This window comes from Crocuta crocuta, unplaced genomic scaffold (assembly GCF_008692635.1).
Source record: "Crocuta crocuta isolate KB4526 unplaced genomic scaffold, BGI_CrCroc_1.0 scaffold26, whole genome shotgun sequence".
Lineage (NCBI taxonomy): Eukaryota > Metazoa > Chordata > Mammalia > Carnivora > Hyaenidae > Crocuta > Crocuta crocuta.
The window spans coordinates 11,602,814-11,625,342 of NW_027532249.1; the positions used below are offsets into that span (position 1 = coordinate 11,602,814).

The 22,529-nt window shown below is 41.4% G+C and overlaps 1 long non-coding RNA gene across 2 annotated transcripts in view; it reads right to left on the minus strand.

Annotated features, from left to right (window-relative positions):
- Window positions 1-22,529, minus strand: part of LOC144243164 (uncharacterized) — a 32,348-nt gene extending 9,819 nt beyond the window's left edge. Inside the window, exons 1-4 of one of the 2 annotated variants that reach the window (XR_013338557.1) lie at window positions 22,334-22,529; window positions 12,094-12,187; window positions 7,975-8,065; window positions 6,156-6,330 (exon numbers count right to left, since the gene is read on the minus strand). This is a non-coding gene — a long non-coding RNA (uncharacterized LOC144243164). The remainder of the gene's footprint in view (window positions 1-6,155; window positions 6,331-7,974; window positions 8,066-12,093; window positions 12,188-22,333) is intronic. The other variant, XR_013338556.1, reaches the window with a different exon arrangement.

Genomic DNA, 22,529 nt, shown 5'->3' on the forward strand with positions numbered 1-22,529 from the left:
TCCAGCAATTACACTTCTGGGTATATATCCAAAGGAATAAAATCACTATCTTGAAAAGATATCAGCATCCCCATGTTCATTGTAGTATTACTTAAAATAGCCAAGACATGGAAGAAACCTAAGTGTCCACCAACAGATGAATGGACAAAGAAAATGGGATATTATTTAGCCATAAAAAGAAGGAAATCCTGCTATTTGCAACAAGATTGAGGGCACTGTACTAAATGAAATAAATCAGGCAGAGAAAGACAAATACCATATGATCTCACTTATATGTAGAATTTAAAAAAAAAAAAACAGAAAGATACAAAGAACAGATTGATAGTTGCCAAAGGCTGGGCATGAGAGATGAATAAAATGGGTGAAGGTAGTCAAAAGGTACAATCTTTTAGTTATAAGATAAATAAGTTCTGGGGAAGTAACATACAACATGGTGAATATAGTTAACAATCCTGTATTGCATATTTGAAAGTTGCTAAAAGAATAAATACTAAAATTTTCATCATTGGAAGAAAATTTTTTACTATATGAAGTGATTGATATTAACCAAAGTCATCATGGTAATCATTTCTCAATATACACATATATCAAATCATCTTTTAAAATGAGAAGCTCTGGTGGCAGTTGGTCTAACTTATTTTTTAATCTGTACACCCAACATGGGGCTCAAACTCACAACCCCAAGAGTAAGAGTTGCCTGCTCTACCAAATGAGCCAGCCAGGTGCCAAGATCTGGTAGCAGTGAAGAGCAAACTGATAGAGGTAGGACTCCCCAGAACTAGAACAAACCAACTTCATTTTCCAAAATTTTCAACAAATTCATCCCACCTGGAAATATCCACATATGATTGATACACTGAAGGGAAACCTACTTAAATTATGTTTAATCCCTCTCTTAGAAATGAATTCTGTATTGTTTTTATGATGGGACTTTACTAAGTAAAGTTAGAAAGGATTTAGAAAGGTGCCCCTATACCTATTCTAAGCTTTTATTTAAAAATTTTCAAACCCACAGAAGATAGAAATAGCACAATAAATCATCATTTAGCCACCATTTAAATACAATTGTTAAAATTTTGCCATATCACTTGACCCTTATATTTTATTTAATTGTATCTCTATATGTTATTACCATAAAACTATTATGTCTTATGATTCATGAATCAGCTGGGTTTTTCCTCTGCTGGTCCCCCTTACACTCACTCCTATGGCTGCAGTCACCTAGAAGTCTGCTGGGCTGGAAGATTCAAGATGGCCTCATTCCCAGGTACAGTGACTGGTGCTGGCTGTTGTCTGGGACCTCATTCTCTTCTGTGACAGTCTCAGGGAAGGTTTCAGTAAGGGAAAGTGAAATCTTCAAGGTCTCTGGGGGTCTAGGGTCATATATCACTTCAGCCATATTCTTTATAAAATCAGTTTTATTTAGGTGTAATTTCTAATCTTAAATTTTCATTTTAAGTGTACAATACAATGATTTTTAGTAAATGTACAGAGTTGGGCAGCCATCACCACAATATAGTTTTAGGACACTTTTTTTTTACCCCAGAAAGATCCTTTGTGACCATTGTAGTTAATCTCTGTTTCTACCCTCAGCTCCTGACAACCATTAATCTATCTGTCTTTATATATTTGCCTTTTCTAAACATTTCACATCGATGGAATCATAAAATATGCAGTCTTTTGAATCTGGCTTCTTTTATTTAGTATAATGTTTCTGATGTTCATCTGTGTTATAACATGTAGCAATAGTTTCTTCCTTTTTATGGCTGGGTGATATTCTATTGTATGCATAGATCACATTTTGTTTATCCTTTTGCCAATTGATGGACATCTGGATTGTTTCCAGTTTGGGGTATTCACAAACAATGCTGCACAAACATTCATATACAAGTCCTTGTGTGAATATATATTTTCTCTTGGGTGGATACCTACATGAAGAGTTCCTGGGGATTACATATTAAGTGTACATTTAACTTGTTAACAGTTTTACAAAGTGGCTATACTACTTTACAAGCCCACCCATAATGACTGTTGATCTAGTTTCTGTACCTACTCCCATCTCTTTTAATCTAGAATGTACTCTACCTCCTATTTTCATGAAATTTAGTTTTTGAAGAGACCTGGCCAGTTGTACAATCTCCCATAGTCTACATTTGACTTTGTTTCTTCATCATGTTGCTTAGTTTAACTTATTCTGTATTCCTTCTATTTCTGGGAACCGGAAGACATAAAGGCTTGATTACATTCAGGTGAACATTTTTGGCAAGTGATAATATGTACGTCATATTGCATATATCAGGAAGCACATAATGTCTAATTGTCCTATTAGTAATTGTAAAATTGATCACTATTTTGGGGTAGTAAAAGCCAGATATCACCAATATTAAGGTATTTTTGGCCCTTGACATTTAGCAAGTAATCTGTGGAATAATTCTTTGCCTATTGCCAAAAATTTAAGTGCGAGGAGGTGTTTTAAGGAATTTACAGAATATTAAAACACAAGGTGATGGTTCAAATAAAAAAAGGAATATTTTAAGGAACAACATGTACACGTAGCATTGGAAAGAATTAAGTAGTGTAGTTGAGTCTGCATTTGGCCTTGAGTTTTCTGGTAACCAAAACAATAAAGCAAAGACATATAGCATGAGGTCTCATTTCCAAATAGAATAAGGCACATAAATTCTTTCATAAAGGTGAATTGGACTCTAGCATCTCACAGTTATGCTTATATAAACACAATGAATAATGTAGTGGATAATTATTTTAATAAATATGAGAGCCTGGACATTTGTATACTTTGAAGTATCAACCTTCCAAATCTGAAAAGAAAGTCTTCCTCCATCAAACATCAATTTTATAGACAGACAGTAAACAGTGAAAAGAGAAAAGGGACACCTATTATTCCTGCCAAATCAATTAAAGCAGCCCTAGAAATCAGTAAAACACATTTACTCTAACACTATTTACTCTTACAAAGATATTTTTAAGGGATCTATGATTATAAACACATACACACACCTAGTCAAGAATGTTATTTTTTTTTAATATTTATTTATATTTGTGGAGGTGGAGGCTCAGAGAGAGACAGAATCTGAATCAGGCTCCAGGCTCTGAGCTGTCACCACAGAGCCTAACCAAGGGCTTGAACTTACAAACCACAAGTAAGTGGTTCTGAGCCAAAGTCAGATGCTTAACCAACTGAGCCACCCAGGCACCCCAAGAACATTATTTTCAGATTGTCTCCTATAATACAGTCAAATAACTTAGAGACCCTGCAAAACCAGATAAATGTAATTTCAACAAATCTTTTATCACATTCTTCCTTTCTCTCTGTCTCTCTCTCATCAGATGTCACAAGCAAACTACTGGCAAGTGCTAAACTGCAATAAAATTGTGACAAATGACTAGAATGCCAGTCTTCTGTGTTGTGAAGTGGAGGAAAATACATATGTTTTCGATCCTAGACATGCAGATGGCATGGCTTAAAGTGTTGGGGAAATTTTAAAACCTGATTTATAGTCTTGCCAGAGACAGAGCAACCTACATTCTCAGAGAAGCTATCAGAACCACAATATTTTTTCTCAAAAAACAGCTTCAGATCTACTTACAAACTAAAAAAAAAAAAAAGTGCTTTGTTGATAGATTCCTATCGTAAAGCATGGAAGAAACTGCTTTGTCTTTTTAAATGATCTTAGTCTTTCAGTCCGGAAAATATTTTAATTACAACTCTACTACCTGCTAATTAAGTAGTCCTGGGCAAGTTATTAATGTCTGAAAGTTTTGGTTTCCATGTCAGGGATAATACCTATCTCTCAGAGTTGTTTTGAGTAAAGAAAAGACTAAGTCAAATGCTCAGCACTGTGTAGGTACTTCATAGATGGCAGCTTCTACTGCTGCTGAACATGCTGCAGGTGCAAATCCCCCACTTCAGCCACCCTACTCTCCAGAGCCCCTGTCTCCAGCTCCCTCTCTGTAGCCCCTCCTCCCCCCAGACCCCTTCCAGCTCCCCCCCTCTCTCCAATTCCCCTTCCCTAGCCCTCTTCCCTCCAGAACCCCCATCTCCTCCCTCCAGCCCCCCTGTCCCCTGACCTCCTTAGACCCCCTCCCACGGCTCTCCCCCCGCCCCAGATTTACTGACTGAACCTGAGCAGTGGGAAGGAACACAGAAGAAAAGACAGTGACTCTTTGTTAACAGCTGAGCAAGCCCTCCACAAGAATTCTAAGGGACTGAAGAAAGAGGGTCAGGCCTGAGGGTAAAGTGGAGCTTCAGACTGCTTCCCTTCCTTATCCACTTGTTTCACCTGCAAATCCAAGGACAGGTGGAACTATTGCCACACGGAGAATGGCCAGACCAAAGAGTATTCCCAGTGCTAGAGCAAAGGGCAAAATAGAGAATAAGCCCATGACTTTCAGCTGGCCTAGGCCCACTCTTTGGGGACTCTTGACCTTTAGCTTGTGGCTTGGGTAGGAACCCCTTCAGCAGGAAGTGAAGAAGGAAGGGTGAGTTTAACCACAGTAACCGCATACACTAGTAAAACCTGCCTCAAAATCTAATTAGCCACTCCTCTTCCCAAGAAACACTGGCCAGGGAGGCCAGGAGGCAGAAGTTTCCCCATCTGTGAGCTACAGTGGAATTCTAGGTATGGGGAGAAGGGCTTTGTCCCTTTGACCTTTAAGGATCTCTCATTGCTGGGGCACCTGGGTGGCTCAGTCGGTTAAGCGGCCGACTTCAGCTCAGGTCATGATCTCACAGTTCGTGGGTTCGAGCCCCGCGTCGGGCTCTGTGCTGACAGCTCAGAACGTGGAGCCTGTCTTCAGATTCTGTATCTCCCTCTCTCTCTGACCCTCCCCTGCTCATTTTGTCTCTCTCTCTCTGTCTCAAAAATTAAAAAATTAAGAAAAAAAAAAGGATCTCTCATTGCTTCAAAGCCCCTGAGTTTGCAGTACAGCTATGTGCTAGTGGGTTTATCACAATGAGTTAGTAGCTGTGTGTGTTAACTCTTTGAGGTGGGAATAATTAGTATGGTTCTCCTCAAAGTTGAAATTTGTTTTATAAAACAAACATTGTGACAAATTTCTCCATTCCTCAAGGAAAGTGCCAGTGGCATGTGGGAACAGACAATGTTTGGTTGTGCTAGGATCCCATATGTTGCCAAACATTTAGCATCCCTGGTCCCAAGACATTAAATACCAATTGTACCTCCCACTCATTGTGACAACCAAAAGGGCCGCTGCATGGCTCCAAATAGCCCTTGGAAGGTTCCCCACACCTGACTGAGAATTACTGACTGAATATCAGATGGTCTTACTGACAACAGTTAATCAACAGTTTTCATTCCTTCTTTTAAGCCATTAATTCCTGATAAACAAGCCAATGCTTTCATGATATTTGTCTTTCTACTTGTTATGGTCAGAGAGAATAAATTCCATTTACATAATAATTATCCATATTTATTTACTTAAAGTTTACTTATTAAAAAGTAAAAAATAAAGTTCATTTACTTATTTTGAGAGAGAGAGAGAGAAAGCAAGACCAGGGGATGGGGAGAGAGAGAGGGAGACAGAAGATCCCAAGCAGGCTCCGCACTGTTATTGCAGAGCCTGATGCGAGGCTCAAACCCACAAACCATGAGATCAAGACCTGAGTCGAAATCAAAAGTCAGACACTTAAATGACTGAGCCACCCAGGTGCCCCAATAATTTTACGTATTTAAAATAATGCACTTAATACAGTACTCAACAAATAGCTACAATTTTCTTTATTAGTATCATTATCAACTTTATTTGATTATAAATACTTGTTAAAAGTCAAACACAACAATACGTTATAGCATTTTGTACTTAAATTTCACCTAAGAGGAATTATTTTTATGTTTTCCAGTTCCAGCATTAGCACTCTGATCGACCCAAAACTCAATTTCCTTGCCTCTAAGGTGGGTGATGGTATTGACAGTATGGGGTTTTTATGAGGCTTAAATGAGACTGTGTCTGGGAGGTATTGGTGAATGATAGCAACTAAGCAGATTTCCCCTCCCCCCCACCAACTTATTTTAACAGATTGGGGACAAGAAACAGGGAAGAGGCAGTAAAAGAAACCTCAGCTTCTGAAATCTCAGTGTTATCTAATCCCAAACATCAATGTACATCCTAATCACCTGGAAATCTTGTGAAACTGCAGATTCTGATTCAGCAGGTGAGGGCAGGAAGAGGGCCTCTGAGATTCTGCATCTAACAAACTTCCAGGAAGAAGCTTTAGAGACAGGTCTGGATTTGCATCTGATTCAACCAATAATTCTATGACAACTTATCTTTGAGAGTCAGTTTCCATATCTGTAAAATGGATATACATACCTTATAGTAATAATATAAGATAATGTAATATAATCATATAATAATAAAATAATACATATCTTATATAATCAGTATGCTAATTATATAATACAGCATATATAAAGCAATTGCCTTATTACAGGCACTTAGTACAATTTCTACTTTCCTACCCAGAAGAAAACTTGTAGAGAGTTTTGAAAAGGGTTTTCTCACTAACAAATTTCATTTCAGTGACACAGCTTTACCTTTCTGTAAAGGAGGTTGTGGTACACTGTGAGGTCTGTTCAAAATATTTGCTGCCCTCACTGGAGGATTGTATCTCTTAATTTCAATGATGTCAGACTCAGGGCCACATGACTTATATAAGCCAAGGTGACAGGAATAGAACTAAATTACTCCACTTACGAGCTGAAGCTTCAAGAGCTAACACAAGGTTCCACTGTCACTGTCTCAGAAAGGAGTGCTCCAGGGTGCCTGGGTGGCTCAGTCAGTTAAGCGCCTGACTACATCTCACAGAGCTGACAACACAGAGCCTGGAATATGCTTTAGATTCTGTGTCTCTCTCTGCTGCTTCCCTGCTCATGCTCTGTCTCAAAAATAAGTAAGCATTAAAAAAAATTTTTTTTTTTAAGAAAGGAGCTGCTTCTTCAGCCTCAATCCTAAAAGATGTGGCATAATAAAGAATTTGTTTTGTTCCCCCCCCACCCCACCCCCAGTTTCCTGGCACAGAGCTTCTTAAAATACTTGGAATTTCCTAAGTGATGGGAATATCTTTGTTATCTAATGATGTGCCTGTGGCAGGCACCTAGATAGCTTTCAGGATACCAGAAAGATCAACCATGTGACTACAAGATTGGAACTCTGGATCATTCTGACCTCTGGGAAGCAGAGGGGATCTGGAAATTGAGTTGAATCATGTGAGACTCTGGACACAGAAGCCCAGTGGAGCTTCCTGGTTGGTGAACATGGTAAACAGCTGAGAGTACGATGCATGCTAAGCCCCCTCCCTCCCACCCACTCCCGCAGGAGAGGGCACGGCAGCTCTGCATTCCCTCCCAGACTTTGCCCCATGAGGACCCTTTAATACAACTGCAGTCATAAGGATAGCACTTGTGGCAACCCCTGATTTCATAGCCAGTTAGAAGTATGGGTAGCCTGGGGACCCGTAAAGTGTGTCGAGTGTCTGAAATAAGGACAGTCTCATGGAGAACTGAGCCCTTAACTTGTGAGGTGTGACCCTGTCTCCAAGTGGTGCACATCAGAAATGTCAGGCAGTGCACCCCACTGGCCGCAAACCAGAATAAAAGGAGACATCCAACTGAACCTCACCAACATCATACACCATGAGGGAGAAATAAACCTCCAATTTGGTGAGCCACTGAGATGGAGTTGTTTATTTTGGAACATGGTGTAATCTAATCTGGCTGGTACAAAGGTAGACAGTACTTAGATTCCATTCTGAAGGAATCATGTCTCATTAAATTGGTTAGTCTGGTGAGGAATGTGGTGTACCTCATCAGCAGGGTGGCTCTCAATTTTGGCTGCCCAGCACATTTTACCCCATTCCCCCTTGTCAGGTAACTATGCCTGGCTCCATCCCCAGACCCTGGGGTGGGCACATTCGACAAGCCTGGCCAATCTTACTGATGAGGGAGCATAGGCAAGCTGAGACTGCAAACCACCTCCACCACCCCGGATGGGATATGTGTGATATTCCTCTGACATTCCTGGCCGCCTAAGAACAAAGGAAAGGAGAAAACAAATGGTTAAATGATAGATCATAGGACCTGAGTCTCTCAGTTTACAAATACTTTGTAAATTACAAGAAAAAAGCAATTTTATCAATAACCTAATCTTCAGAAACTCCCTACTGTCTTAATAATAATGCTTTGCAGGGCGCCTGGGTGGCTTAGTCGGTTAAGCGTCCGACTTTCGCTTAGGTCATGATCTCGCGGTTCGTGGGTTCGAGCCCCGCGTCGGGCTCTGTGCTGACTGCCAGCTCGGAGCCTGGAGCCTATTTCGGAGTCTGTGTCTCCCTCTCTCTCTGACCCTCCCCTGCTCACGCTGTCTCTCTCTCTCCTAGAAATAAATAAAAATATATTAAAAAAAATAATGCTTTGCTAGAGGAAAAAAAAAAACGCCCTAGTTTGACAATAGCTAGACCTCCAGTAATCTGTGAGTCTTCTTTAGCACATGAAACTTCCTCTTGACTTTATCTGCTCTCCCACCGCCCCCCCCCCCAACTCTGCAGTATATAACCAGTCACTCTTCGCAATCCCAGTGCAGCTCTTTCCAGGGTCCTGTCCCTGTGCTTGAATAAAATCACCTTTTTTGCACCAAAAATGCCCCTAGAATTCTTGCCTGGCTGTCGGCTTTAGACCTCACTCCAAAACCCCATCATTACTACCTGCACACAGTGATGGTGAGGCATGCCCACAAAGCAAGTCAGCCTCTTTCCCTGGGGTCACTAAGATGAGAGTGCAGCTGAGGCCCATCCTGCGGAGTGTGTCTGCCTACCGAAGTCTAGCAGAGACAGCCGAGATGGAAGACAGACAGTCCTTAGGAGACACCTCATGCCAGGGTTCTAAGCCCTGGTTCCTGTAGCTCTACCTTTCTCTCAGGGAGTCAGCCCAGAATCCTTCTCAACTGCACGAGCCTTGAAATTACTGTTTTTCCTTAAGCTGATTCAAGTCAGGTATCTGTCATGATAACCCAGATGAATATAAACTAACTGAAACAATTCTGGCTATAAGAGAACTCTGTTGCTGGATTTTATATTTTATTTTAATTGAGTGATATTTTTAAGTTAATGGATTCTGAATTCTAGCTGAAAGGAACCCTAGAGTCCAGCAAAGACAGAGGGATAGCCGAAATATAGAAGGATTGCAACATGAACAGACTTCTATTTCCATAATTCCTCCTGGGTACGCCTGGCATGAGTAATGTCATCAAAATATATAAATAGTATTAGCCCTGACAAATAAGCCCTAATCATCTTACTATGAGCCAGCTTTTCCAGAATAATATCTTAATAAATTTGTTATTTATTTTTTAAATTTATTTTTGAGAGAAAGAGACACAGAGCTAGACACAGAGGGGGAGAGAGAGCAGGCTTCAGCCTCTGAGCTGTCAGTACAGAGCCTGACACAGGGCTTGAACCTATGAACCAGGAGATCATGACCTAGCTGAAGTTGGATGCTCAACTGACTGAGTCACCCAGGTGTGCCTAATAAATTTTTTTTTAACCTTAAGATCCACTTGAGGAGTGATTTCACAAATTTAGGATTTATTTTTAACACTATGACAGTTTTAAGTCAAGAAAAAATGAGCACAGTTACCTATACCGTCCATACATTGCATGCAGAACATGTGCCTGGCATCAGACAGACCCTAGTCAGATCCCACTTTGCTGCCTGCCACTCGTCATGCCTGGGACAAGTTCCTTAGTTCCTCTGAACTGTACTTTCTTTATCTGTACATAAAAATTGGTAAGTACATTGCATTTATGATGTAGAGATTAAATGAGATATAGCTTGGGGCACCTGGGTGGCTCAGTCAGTTGATTTTGGCTCAGGTCATGATCTCAGAGTTCATGAATTCCAGCCCCTGAGTCATCAGGCTCTGTCTCCTTCTTCAGAGTCCCTGACTCCTTCTCTCTCTGCCCCTCCCCTGCTCACTCTTTCTCTCAAATAAATAAACATTTAAAAACTGAGACATAGCTCATGTAAAATAGCACATATATTTAGCAGGGCATGTATTTTATGCTAACTGATAGCTATTATTATTATTATTACATCAAGTTATCTAGGCTGCTTCCAGATTATCTAAACTGTCCCATTATATACAATGGAATCCTCTGTTAAAAAAACTCTTTTTTAAAAAAATTTTTAATGTTTATTTAGTTTCCAAGGAGAGACAGAACAGGAGCAGGGGAGGGGCAGAGAGAGAGGAGACAGAGAATCCGAAGCAGGCTCCAGGCTCTGAGCTGTCAGTACAGAGCCCGACGCGGGGCCTGAACCCATGAACCCGGAGATCATGACCTGAGCTGAAGTCGGATGCTTAATCGACTGAACCACCCAGGTGCCCCTGCTAAAAACACTCTTGATGGAAAGTTTCTCATGGGATTGGAAAAATGTCTACTTTTTCTTCACATTTTTATCATCATTATCTCACCATTTGAGTTAAGGATGGTCAGATGCACTTTGGAAAAGCAACAATATGGAGGGGCAGAATATATTTTAAAAGGAAAATAATCACTTTCAATTTGATCACTAAAATTTTTATTTAAGATTTCATATCCAATGTAGGGCTTGAACTCACAACCTCCAGATCAAGAATCTCACAGTTCACCAGCTGAGCCACCCAGGTGTCCCTGGTCACAAATTAAATGTTAATTTTAATTTTAAAATATATACCCCAGGGGTGCCTGGTGGCTCAGTCAGTTAAGCATCCAACTTCAGTTCAGGTCATGATCTCATGATTCTTGGGTTTGAGCCCCACATCAGGCTTTGCACTGGTGGTACAGAGGCTGCTTGGGATTTTCTCTCTCTGTCTCTCTCTGCCCCTCCCCAATTTTCTCTCTCTCTCCAAATAAATAAACCTTAAAATTTTTTTTGTTTAAAAATCTACCTCAGAAGGGGGGAAATGGTGGGGAAAAGGGAGAGAGGCAAACCATGAGAGACTCTTGAATGCTGACAAAAACTGAGGACTGATGGATGTGGGTGGGAGGGGGGATGGGCATGGAGGAGGACACTTGTGGGGATGAGCACTGGGTGTTATGTGGAAACTAATTTGACAATAAACTATTTGTAAAAAAAAAAAATCTACCTCAAACTGAAATAAGAATGGGTGACTATAAAAGGGACATTTTTTTCCCAAAAGCCTACCCCTTTAAAACGATAGGAAAGGGGCGCCTGGGTGGCTTAGTCGGTTAAGCGTCCGACTTTCGCTTAGGTCATGATCTCACGGTTCGTGGGTTCGAGCCCCGCGTCGGGCTCTGTGCTGACTGCCAGCTCAGAGCCTGGAGCCTGTTTCAGTCTGTGACTCCCTCTCTCTCTGACCCTCCCCTCCTCACGCTGTGTCTCTCTCTCTCTAGAAATAAATAAAAAAAATAAAAAATAAAAAATAAAACGATAGGAAAATGTACAGTGTTATCAGCTCATAACAATAAATTCACTCAGCCAGATGGTTTCCATTTGGTTCAGGCAAGTCTTCCCAGGGAAATGGCCCCTAAAAAGCAGTCTCTCCACACCAGGCTTCCTGTGGTTGGATCTTAGAGCACTTCAGTGCCCAAATTTCCTAAAACTATTAAGCAGCAACTAAGGGCTTAAGCATGTCACATTTGTTCCGGAGATCTGAGAGTTCTAAATACACAGCAGTAAGAGGCATGTGTATGTTAAAGTGGGACTAAGCAGAAATAGGAACTCAGAGAAATCACATGTGCTTGATGTGATTAAGGTCATCCTGGGCATCCCCATCCCCACCACCACTGCCACTTACTTTGCCACAGGAGTAAATAAGGAAAGATCTAAAACTTTGGCCCTGGAATTTTGTTAGGCTTGGTTTGGTATTCTAAAATTGTTACTTTGTAAACACGTTTTACAAAGGCCCAAGAGGGAGTTCAGAGGCTGAGGTCTTTGCCTTTCTTCCCTTCCTATCGCATTACAAAAAAAGGAAGTTAGCCATTAGGAAATGAATTTCCAGTCACTAGGAATGTTCAGGACTAGGAAAAACACACACACAATAACAACAATAACAACTCACCATTTGCTGGGGGAACTTCAAGGGAACGATTCCACAATTGCTCCATTACTGTCACCACCAGGACCAGAGGTCTCCCCTGGATGGCTGGGCAAAGCTTGCAAAAAGGGAGAGGAGAAAGGACAAGTAAGAAGCCAGCCTGAAGCAGATGGTTATATGATGGTGTAATGGAATTCGGTGAAGATGAGAATCCAGTCAAACAGCAGTAATCAAAGGAGGAATTACTTTAAGGAACCAAGTGGTTAGAGATAGCTATTAAAGACAGTGTCAAAGAACTTCCAGAACTGGTACAGAATTCCCACTTACATTGGTATTTAAGTAAAACTTAATAAGGAAACATTCACGGGTAAATTTGTGTGGGATCTCAAGACCCGAGGAAACTGACGTTACTAAGCAGTTTTTTGGTGAAGAGTCTCATCAAAACTGTTCCTGTGATAGGTAGAAAATGCAAGCATTCAAGACCTCGTCAGCTGAGCCCTGGGATACAAACCATCCCTTCATGCAAGTTGGAACTTAGCAAGAAACAGCATTTCCTATGTTTTGTGGGCTCTGGACTTATAATCAGAGTTTGATTAGCAAAAGATATGGGAGAGGGGGTGTCTTTTGTGAAGAAGGTCAGAATGATAGCCATCTATCATAACTCATGAGGAGGGCGTGTGAAATGAGACTGCAGACACAGGCTGGAGGCAGGGCAAGCCCAACCCAATGGGCCACGTAAGATTCTTATCTTACTCTGTGCATAATGGAACCCTTCAGAAGATTTTTAAGTGTTAAGGACTAGGTTCTTTTCTAGTATAAACCTGTCCTGCAGCTACATTATGCCCTTCCATTCACTCAATAAACATTTTATGAAAGTCCCATATATACCTGTCATTGTTTTAGGCTCTAGATATAAACCATTGGACAAAACAGACAAAACCATGTCTACCACCAGCCTGGATGATATCTTTGATCAATTTTGTTTTAAAGACAGCTCTTCTGGCACATAGGTAGAGGCGGACTAGATATAAGTGCATTCATCTCAGCTAAACACCCTCATACAGTGTACAACATTTACAAATGTTCATGCCGGCCTTGGACAAGTCAAAGGACTTCTCTGATAGCAGGAGCAGACTGACAATGACTAAGTAAAAACAAGATAACCATAGAGGATGATGTGATCAAGAAAAACTGAAGAAAGATTTCTACAGATAGGATGGTCAGGAGAGCTTCTCTTTGGATATAGTAATTGAACTGAGCCATCAAGTATAAGAAGGAGCCAACTGTGAAATAAGCCATGGTAACAACACAGCAGTAAAAGACAACTGCATGGACAATGGCTTTAAGGCAGAACTGAGTAGGACTTCAACAAGTAGGTGCTGTGGCTGGAGCACCACAAGCAAGTAGCAGATCAGGAAGAAATGAGGTTGGAAGTTCCCCATCTATAGGAGTCTGGGCTTTACTAAGATTTGACAATAGTCAACAATAACATATTGTACATTGAAAATTTTGTTAAGAGGCTAAATCTCATATTAAGTGTTCTTTCCACAATTAAAAAACAAAGACTTTGAAAAGTTAAGATTGAAAGGCTTGTGGGACATGGATTTCTATTTATGGAGAGTGACACTACACACAGTGACTTCTCATGTATCAGCAGAGAAATGGTCATTGAACCCCAGGGTGGGAATGATACTCCCTGAGGGAGGCGAGGGAACTGTGGACATAGACTTCAGGCAGGTCAGACTTTAAGATACCTGACCAGAAGAGGCACTATAACCTCAGAGGGTAAGAGCTTAGCCTCAGAAGACAGATGACACTGGGCTTCGGTCTGTTACTCGAGGAGTTAGTCAACGTTTTCTGAATCTTGAGATCCTCACATAAAATGGGGATTTAGGGGCTCCTGGGCAGCTCAGTTGGTTAAGCATCCGACTTCACCTCAGGTCATGATCTCACGATTCATGGGTTCGAGCCCCGCATTGGGCTCTGTGCTGACAGCTAGCTCAGAGCCTGGAGCCTGTTTCAGATTCTGTGACTCCCTCTCTCTCTGACCCTCCCTTGCTCATGCTCTCTCTCTCTCTCTCTCAGAAATAAATAAATAACATTTAAAAAATTAAATTAAATTAAATTAAATTAAATTAAATTAAATTAAATGGGGATTTAAAACACCTACCTCAGGGGCACCTGGGTGGTGCAGTTGCTTGAGCCACCAACTCTTGATCTGGGCTCAGGTCATGATCACAGTGTAGTGAGATCAAGCCCTGCCTCCATGCTTAGCACAGAGCCTACTTGGGATTCTCTCTCTCTCTCTCTCTCTTCTTCCCCCCTCTAAAATTAAAAACAACAACAACACCTACCTCATAAGGTTGTTCTGAGGATTCAACAAAATAATGTATTCAAACTATCACAGAACCTGGCACTTAGGAGAGGCTCAATAAATGACAAGCATCTCTCCCCCCCCTCCCCCACACACACTGTATAAACCTAAAAAGGAAACTGAGAAGGAAATTCTGAAGAGGAAGGAGAGTCTGGGAGAGGGGTGTCACCAAAGCCAAGTGAGGAGACTGTTAAAAAATGAAGATGGTTGGAAGTGTTAAATCCCACAGAGAGATCAAGAGGGGCCAGAAAAGCATGCACTGAATCTGGCTGTGGTAACTCTGGCAGAGTAGTTTCGATAGCATGGTTGAGTTGGAAACCTTATTACAATCGTTTGAGGAAGGATTGTGAGCTGGGGGGACAGGAGATAGAGAAAATACCCTGCTCTGTCAAGAGGGTTGACTCAGACCAGAAGAGGAGACCCAAGGTAGTAACCAAAGCAGAGAATAAGACCAAGTTTGATTCTTTATCTAAACATGTGTATCACTTATGTACAATGATATATTCAGAAGGAGAAGATGGACATACACAAGACAATGACAGTTGATATATAAGTAGGAGGAGAGAGGTCCTAGGATCCAGAACATGAGTGAAGGGTGCTCACCTTTTGTTGTGAAATGAGAAGGAAGTATAAATGTCATAGACTTTTGTGGAAGGCAGTCAATAGTTTCAGTTTTTCAAGGTATACTAGAAGTTAGATCTGAGACTAAGGGGGAAGGAGTTGACAGGTAGAATTACAGGACTGACCTACAGAATTATAAAAGTGGGTGATTGCTTTGATATTAGACTATATAATAAATTTTGGAGGGGCGCCTGGGTGGCTCAATCGGTTAAGCATCCGACTTCGGCTCAGGTCATGATCTCACCACTTGTACGTTCGAGCCTCGTGTCGGGCTCTGTGCTGACAGCTCAGAGCCTGGAGCCTGCCTTGAGATTCTGTGTCTCCCTCTCTCTCTATGCCCCTCCCCAACTCGCACTCTCTCTCTCTCTCTCAAAATTGAATAAATGTTAAAAATTTTTTTAAATAAAAAAATAATAAATTTTGGATTCTATAAATTTTAATCCACAAATTTATTCATAGAGGAAATAAAATTACCCTAAATAAAAAGGAACATGAGCTTTCCAGCACATTTTTGAAGTCAGCTCTTAGGAGGGTAAAACTTTAGTTTTGCTATTAAAAAAAAAGTGAGGTTAAACCCAGGCTATGTGCAATACAAAACCATAGGCATGGATCTCATTTCTTGAGGGTTGAAGGATGAGCACAATGACAGAAAAATTCCCTCTAACTTCTGCTCTATTATCATTTTTATTGTGTTTGTTTCCTGACAACCTTCCTGACAGACACCCTTTCTGCTCATGCTTATGAAATTCATAACCCAAGTCTATTCCCAGAAGCTTTTGTCCCAACAATCCTTCTGAATCAATACCTGGCTCTCCAATATTACTCATCAGTCATTTAAAAAATCCTTTAGAGACAAAAGAGGCTGTTGTGGCTCATTGCAGTGACCCTGACTTCATCTCAGCTCAACAAGTACAATGACATAAACAGCAAATACACAGAGCAGTTTCGCAATTCTACTGGGAAACCCGTGAGATGGGCCTGAATATGATGATGGACCTATTTTCAAGGTCACTGTTCCAATAAAGAAACATATAATCAAAGTAAGCAAATTCCAAGTAAGTTTTGGCCAACGTTATCGGCCTTTGCTTTCCAAAATGCTGAGCATGTCTTAAATTATTCACATGTGTTGATGAGTTATTCTGGTCTCTGTGATGAGTTTCTGGCCACTGTACCATGTCCTGCTCATCCTCAATTTATTCTAACAAGAGAGCACTATTACCTTGCTATTACCTTGGATAGGGCACCCTGTCCCTGGAGAGATTTTTCTCATATGGAGAAAGTGACACGGATTCCTGGATCTTGAGTGTGGCCCCAGCCTGTGGACAGCACTATCCATTTCTACCACCAGGTGGCGCCCGCAACATCCACAGACGCTGTGCGGCTGAGTTGCAGAATCCCAGCCTTCACCATCCAGAATGAGGGGATGTTGCAGCAGAAAGGGTCACCTAGAGCAGCCCATTAATTTTATAAATGACAAAACTGAGACCCAGACAAGGTAGACCCAGGCCAAACCACACGCTTGCTTTCGCAAGGGCACGATCAAGGTCCATATCTCTACACTGTCAATCCCAAATCCATTCCACCAAAGGGCCATGGTTTTCAAACCAAAACAAACAAGCAAACAAACAACAACAAAAACACTTTTTCTAAGGAAGCTTTTTATAAACAATTTTATTACTTCTAGCCCTCGACACCCTTCCCCCTTACTTATCTAGACAAATGAAAATGGAGTCACTCAGACTGAAAGAATTGTTCCCTGACATATCGTTGAAGAACTACCAGCCTCTTAAGAGGCTGGGCAGGTAGAAGGACCCAGAGGGGGCCCTCAGGACCAGCCAAGAGGGTTTTTGGCTTTGTGCAGCCTGGAAATCAAATGCAAGCAGAGAGGAAGTGAGAGCAGAGTTTCCTGAAGATGGAGAGAGAGCACAAATACAAACAGAGTATCTAGGAAACTCAGAAAGGAAAAAGAGAGTGTCATCTTCGCTGAGGTCTGGGGGGTTCTGTTGACATTTGTGGTCTGGTGTGTGGGTCCTCTCAGGCATCTAGGAACTGGTCGGAACTCCTCGGGACAAGGACAAGTGCTCAGGTGTCCTCCATAATTCACTTATGCCGGGGGCCCAGGGGTCTCGGTGTCAAGGTGTCTGGAGTCAGTGGTCTTGGAAAACGTACATAAGAACCCCACCTGGTGGCTTAGATGTTATCTATCATGCTGGAAGACCCCAAGGAAATCATGAATTCCTTTTCTCTTTACAAGAAGAACATACATTATTTATGTATGCAGCCTGTGTAAAATAGGCATACAGGTCCGAGCAAGAATGGAAGCTGGAAAAGGATTAAAAAAAAAAAGAAAGAAAAAAAAGCAATCCTTTATAGGATCCCTTCAGTTTCCCTAACTCCAGAGGAGTTTGAAAAGAAATGATGGGGTGGAATTAACTAGATGAGGCGTCCTAAAACCTGTTTACCGTAGGGAATTTCTTTCTCAAACCCTAACTTCCCCTCCTCATGCATCTCCACCTACTTCTCAAGCCAGAAGCTTCCTCTGGGACCTCATCCAGGTGCAAGCACCAGAAGTCCTCCGTGACCCCAGGCCCGAAGTCCCGCCTGGACCGAGGCAAACCCCCACCACACTGGGCGGTTGTGCCCTCGATGCCTGGACCTCCCTACTGTGCCCTCCCCTGCTAATGCCCTGCCTTCGCTGCTTCTGCTGCTGAATTCAGCTGAGGAAATCAAACAAGAACTGATCGATTCTGCTACAAATCAGTGGTTTCCAGCTTTGGCTGAGCCACCAACACTGTCCTGCAACCGCCTTTGCAGCTCAAGTTGGTTCCTTTTCCGTTCCCCTCAGAGGCAGCAGCCATCAAGCCCAACCTTCACCTCCGTGTCTGTTAATGAACCTGTGTCCTCGCTGTATGCCAGGAGCTGTCCAAAGAACATTCACAACAGTTCTATGGGCAGGAAATAGTGTTTTCCCCATTTTGCGGTGCCTGGGTAGCTGAGCATGAAGTCTGTTTAAGTTCTCTCTCTCTGCTTCTGCACCTACCCCACTCTGTCTCTCAATAATAAATACATATATATATATAAATCCTCATTTTACAGATGAGAACTCTGAGGCACAGAGATCACAGACTAGGGAAATGGCAGAGCCAGAATTTGAGTGTGTGTTTTTATCATTTACGGTGTGTGGCCTCTGCTTAGAAAACAGAGTCCCTCCATGTATGCCCCACCCCCATCTCATCACTTACCTGCATCTCTGCCTGTCCTTGAATCCTTCCCTTTCTACCCATAAGTCTTCTTCCCAGAAGACTTGCTCTGACAATTATTTTCCCCTTATCCCACTACTGAACCTGCTCCATGGAAGCTTCTGGTAAAACCTTGTTTGCCAAACAAGAGGCCTCTCCCTTCTAAACATACGGGAGGTACTTTTTCAGCCACCAGTTGCCCTCACCTGAAGCCTTGCCTCCTTTAGTTTACATGAGACTGCTCTCCTGGGTCTTCTACTTCTGCAGCAGATGTTCTCACTTGTTTTGTTTTTTCAATGCAAATGTTGGACGCCTACCTCAGACCACGTGACTCAGAAACCCTGGCTCTGGGGTTCAGGCATTTGTGGTTTTTCAAAGCTTTTATGGCTAAACAGCTGGGGTAAAAACCGTTGCTCCCAATGGTCTGACACAACAGGTAAATATGCAGTTATTCCACTTATAAAAGGTACCCAGAGAATCAACTCCATGGAGATGAAAAGTAGAACAGCAGTCACCAGGGACCCTGCAGGCTCACATCCCTTCTTGCCTTCCTGCCAGGCTAATTCCTACTCATGCCTCAGGCTCAGCTCAGGGCTGGTGCTAGGCTAAGTGGAAACTGCATTCTCTCTCTCCCTTGGAAATGTCATTTCTTCTGCAGCTGCAGCTCTAACCTACATATTCTTCATCCCCAAATCTACCTCCAGCCCTGGCACTGCTCCTGAGTTATGATGCACATTCACATTTCCCACCTGCTTGTCTTTCACAAGATACTATTTTCCTCGGGCACCTCAAACCCTACACATCCAAAACTCAAGTTATCATTTTCCTCCTTTCTACCCTGCTTTTCCTCCTGTGTTTTCTTTTTTGAAAACTAGCAGCAGTATGTACCGCGCTATCAAATGCTTGGAACTGAGCTTGGTAGCTATTATCATTATGTGAGGATTGGTTTGGGGCACCTGGGTGGCTCAGTTGGTTGAGCACCCAGCTCTTGATTTCGCTTCAGGTCATGATTTCATGATCTCACGTCGGGCTCTATATTGACAGCTCAGAGCCTTATTAGGATTCTCTCCCTCTCTCTCTACCTCTCTCTCCCTCCCTTCTTTCTCAAAATAAAAAAAAATGTAAGTTAACAATATTATTAACAATAGAATTATGACAGAGACTTTAAGAACATGGTAAAGCTGGTGGTGAAGTACCTACCACTCTATAGCATCTCTGTACATAAGATAACTTTAAAAAAAATCACTCTCTGAAATATCAAGGTAGAAAAGGAAGAGTTTAATGATGTAACATGCTTGTACTGGAGGCTAAGTACTATGGTTGATTATCCCCCACAGCACCATTAGTTACATTAGTCTAGAAAACCTCCTTTGCAAAGTGGAGATTTGGGGTGCTCAGTCGGTTGAGCGTCCGACTTCGGCTCAGGTCATGATCTCGTGGTTCGTGGGTTCAAGCCCCGCGTCGGGCTCTGTGCTGACAGCCAGCTCAGAGCCTGGAGCCTGTTTCAGATTCTGTATCTCCCTCTCTCTCTGATCCTCCCCTGCTCACGCTGTCTCTCTCTCTCTAAGAAATAAAAAAAAAAAAAGAAAAAGTGGAGATTTGCCAGAAGACCTAATGAAAGATAGAAATGGCAAGATATATCAGATAAATAGAGTAAGAGGATGACCAAAGGTTGAGCAATTTCATGTGTCTCTAATCAAGATGGGCTATAGATTATAGAGGACTATTAAAATATGTATCGAGGATTTACTAACTTAACAAAATTAATGTAACATTGTCAACGATGAGCCCTTATGAATGGATAAACAAAATGTGGTATAACATACAATAGAATATTATTCAGGCTTAAAACATAATGAAATTCTGACACATGCTACAATATGGATGAAGCTTGAAAACACTATGCTAAGTGAAATAAGTCAGACACAGAAGAAGAAATATTGTCTAATTGCTCTTATATGAAGTACTAAAGGAGTCAAATTCACAAAGACAAAAAGTAGAATGGTGGTTTCTAGGGATAGGAGGGAGCAGGAAATGAGGGTTATGGTTTAAAGGATGCAGACTCTGGGGCACCTGGGTGGGTCAGTCAGGTAAGAATTTTAATCTTGGTTTTGGCTCAGTGCATGATCTCAGGGTTCGTGAGTTTGAGCCTTGCATCAGGCTCTGCTCTAACTGTAGGGAGCATGCTTGGGATGCTCTCTCTCTCTCTCTCTCTCCCTCCCCCTACCCCTCCCCTACTCACTCTCTCAAATAAATAAACTTTTAAAAATTAAAAAAATAAATAAATAAAGGGTATGGAGTTTTAGTTCAGGAAAATGAAAAAGCTCCAGAGATGGATGGTGATGATAGTTGCACAGCATTGTGACTGTACTCTATGCTTCCAAACTGTACATTTTTAAATAGTTAAAATGGTAAATTTTATATTATGTATATTCTACCACAATAAAGAAAACTTTAAAAAGAGCCATTAAGCTCAATATTTAATAGATAATTATAAAGTTTCCTTAAATATATTTTCCCTAATAATAGGCAAAACTTGCAAAATTTTATTAATAAATTTAATTTAAGATGGAATGTCAGTAAAAAGAACCGGTTAAAGACAGCTTTCAAATATACCCAATTAAAGTTGGAAAGAAATAATTAAAAACAAAATTGTAACTTACATCAAAAGAATAGATGCAGGAGGAAGATGATAGTTCTTTCAAAGAATAAGGAAATAGGGACATTTTGGTTAATACAATAGTCAATTAGGACAGAAATCATAATATAAAAATCAGTCCCTACACTTCTGTCTTTATACAAGTGAAATATTTAATTTTGAGAGTCATGTTGAAAATGAAGAATTGTGAATATTGAATTTGCTATTGTTATTCTATTTTCGATCGAATTCTCTTCTACTAGAAAACTTAAAATAAAAAATATGTCCTAAAATAATGAAGCTAGAATGTCTAACGTGTTCATCCCCAGCTGCTCTTGTAGAAGCTTTAGTAGAGGCTGTGGTCCCAGAATATCCATGTGCTTCTCCATGTCCTCCAGGCCCCCTTACCTTTGGGCTGGGACAGGGTACTACTTCTGGCCAGTAGAAAGTAGCCAGGTAAGATGTGTCACTTCCAGACTAAAGCAGTTAAAAGCCAGTTTGCCATTTCCATATCTCTATTTTCCTGTCCTGGTGACTTAGCAGGTAAGAAGATAACAGAATCACAGGATGGAGGAGTTTTGCATCTCCAAGGTGCTGCATACAGACAGGCCTGGCCAGCTTGGACCTTCTATAAGAAATAAACTTTTGTTTTTTGAGTCACCGAGACTTGGGAGTTTGTTACCATAACATAGCTGCCTTATACTGGCTAATACAGGGGGGTAGCCTACAGCTGCTAAAGTGGGAATCATTATCAGATTCCCTACTCATTGCAAGAATTAGTTCTACCTGTGACTACTTTTAAAAATTCCAAAGTAGGGGCACCTGAGTGGCTCCGTACATTAAGCAGCTGACTCTTGGTTTCAGCTCAGGTCATGATCTCACAGCTTTGTGAGTTTAAGCCCCACATCGGACTCTGTGCTGATTGGCACAGAGCCTGCTTGGGTTGGGGTTCTCTCTCTCTCTCTCTCTCTCTCTCTCTCTCTCTCTCTCTCTCAGTCCCTCCTTCTGTCTCCTCTGACTCCCACTTTCGCTACCTGCCCCCACTCTGCCCCCACTCACGTGGTCTCTATCCCTCAAAAATAAAATAAACTTCAAAAAAATTCCCAAGTAGCCTGCATTAAATACTATGAAACACTAGAGGGCATAATTGAGTTGTGGAAATTTTGGGCCAAGATTGTAAAGGAAGCAAGGTATGGAATCAGGAAAATTAAACAACAGAAAAATGGGTGGTGAAAATTAGTTTTGGAAACAATTGTTTTCTTTGAAAATCTTTTAACTACATTTCACCATTTGAGGTCACTGAATTAAAAGTGAATTTGCAATACTTTAATACGAAACCAATAAATTCCCAAAACACGTAAAACACACACGTTTATAAATATGAACACTTACCTTGGAAAATGAGAGGGGGGGGTGTTCTCTGAGTAAGAGAAGAGTTTATTTCCCATCTGTATTTCTTTTTTCTTCGGATATGCCTATCTACCAGCGATGACCATTAGGCCAAGGGAATCCGTACATTTTCTAACCTGGTCGGCTTAAGAAAGCTAAAGTTTTCTAAGGCCGTTTTCATAAGAGGCGACCAGATGTT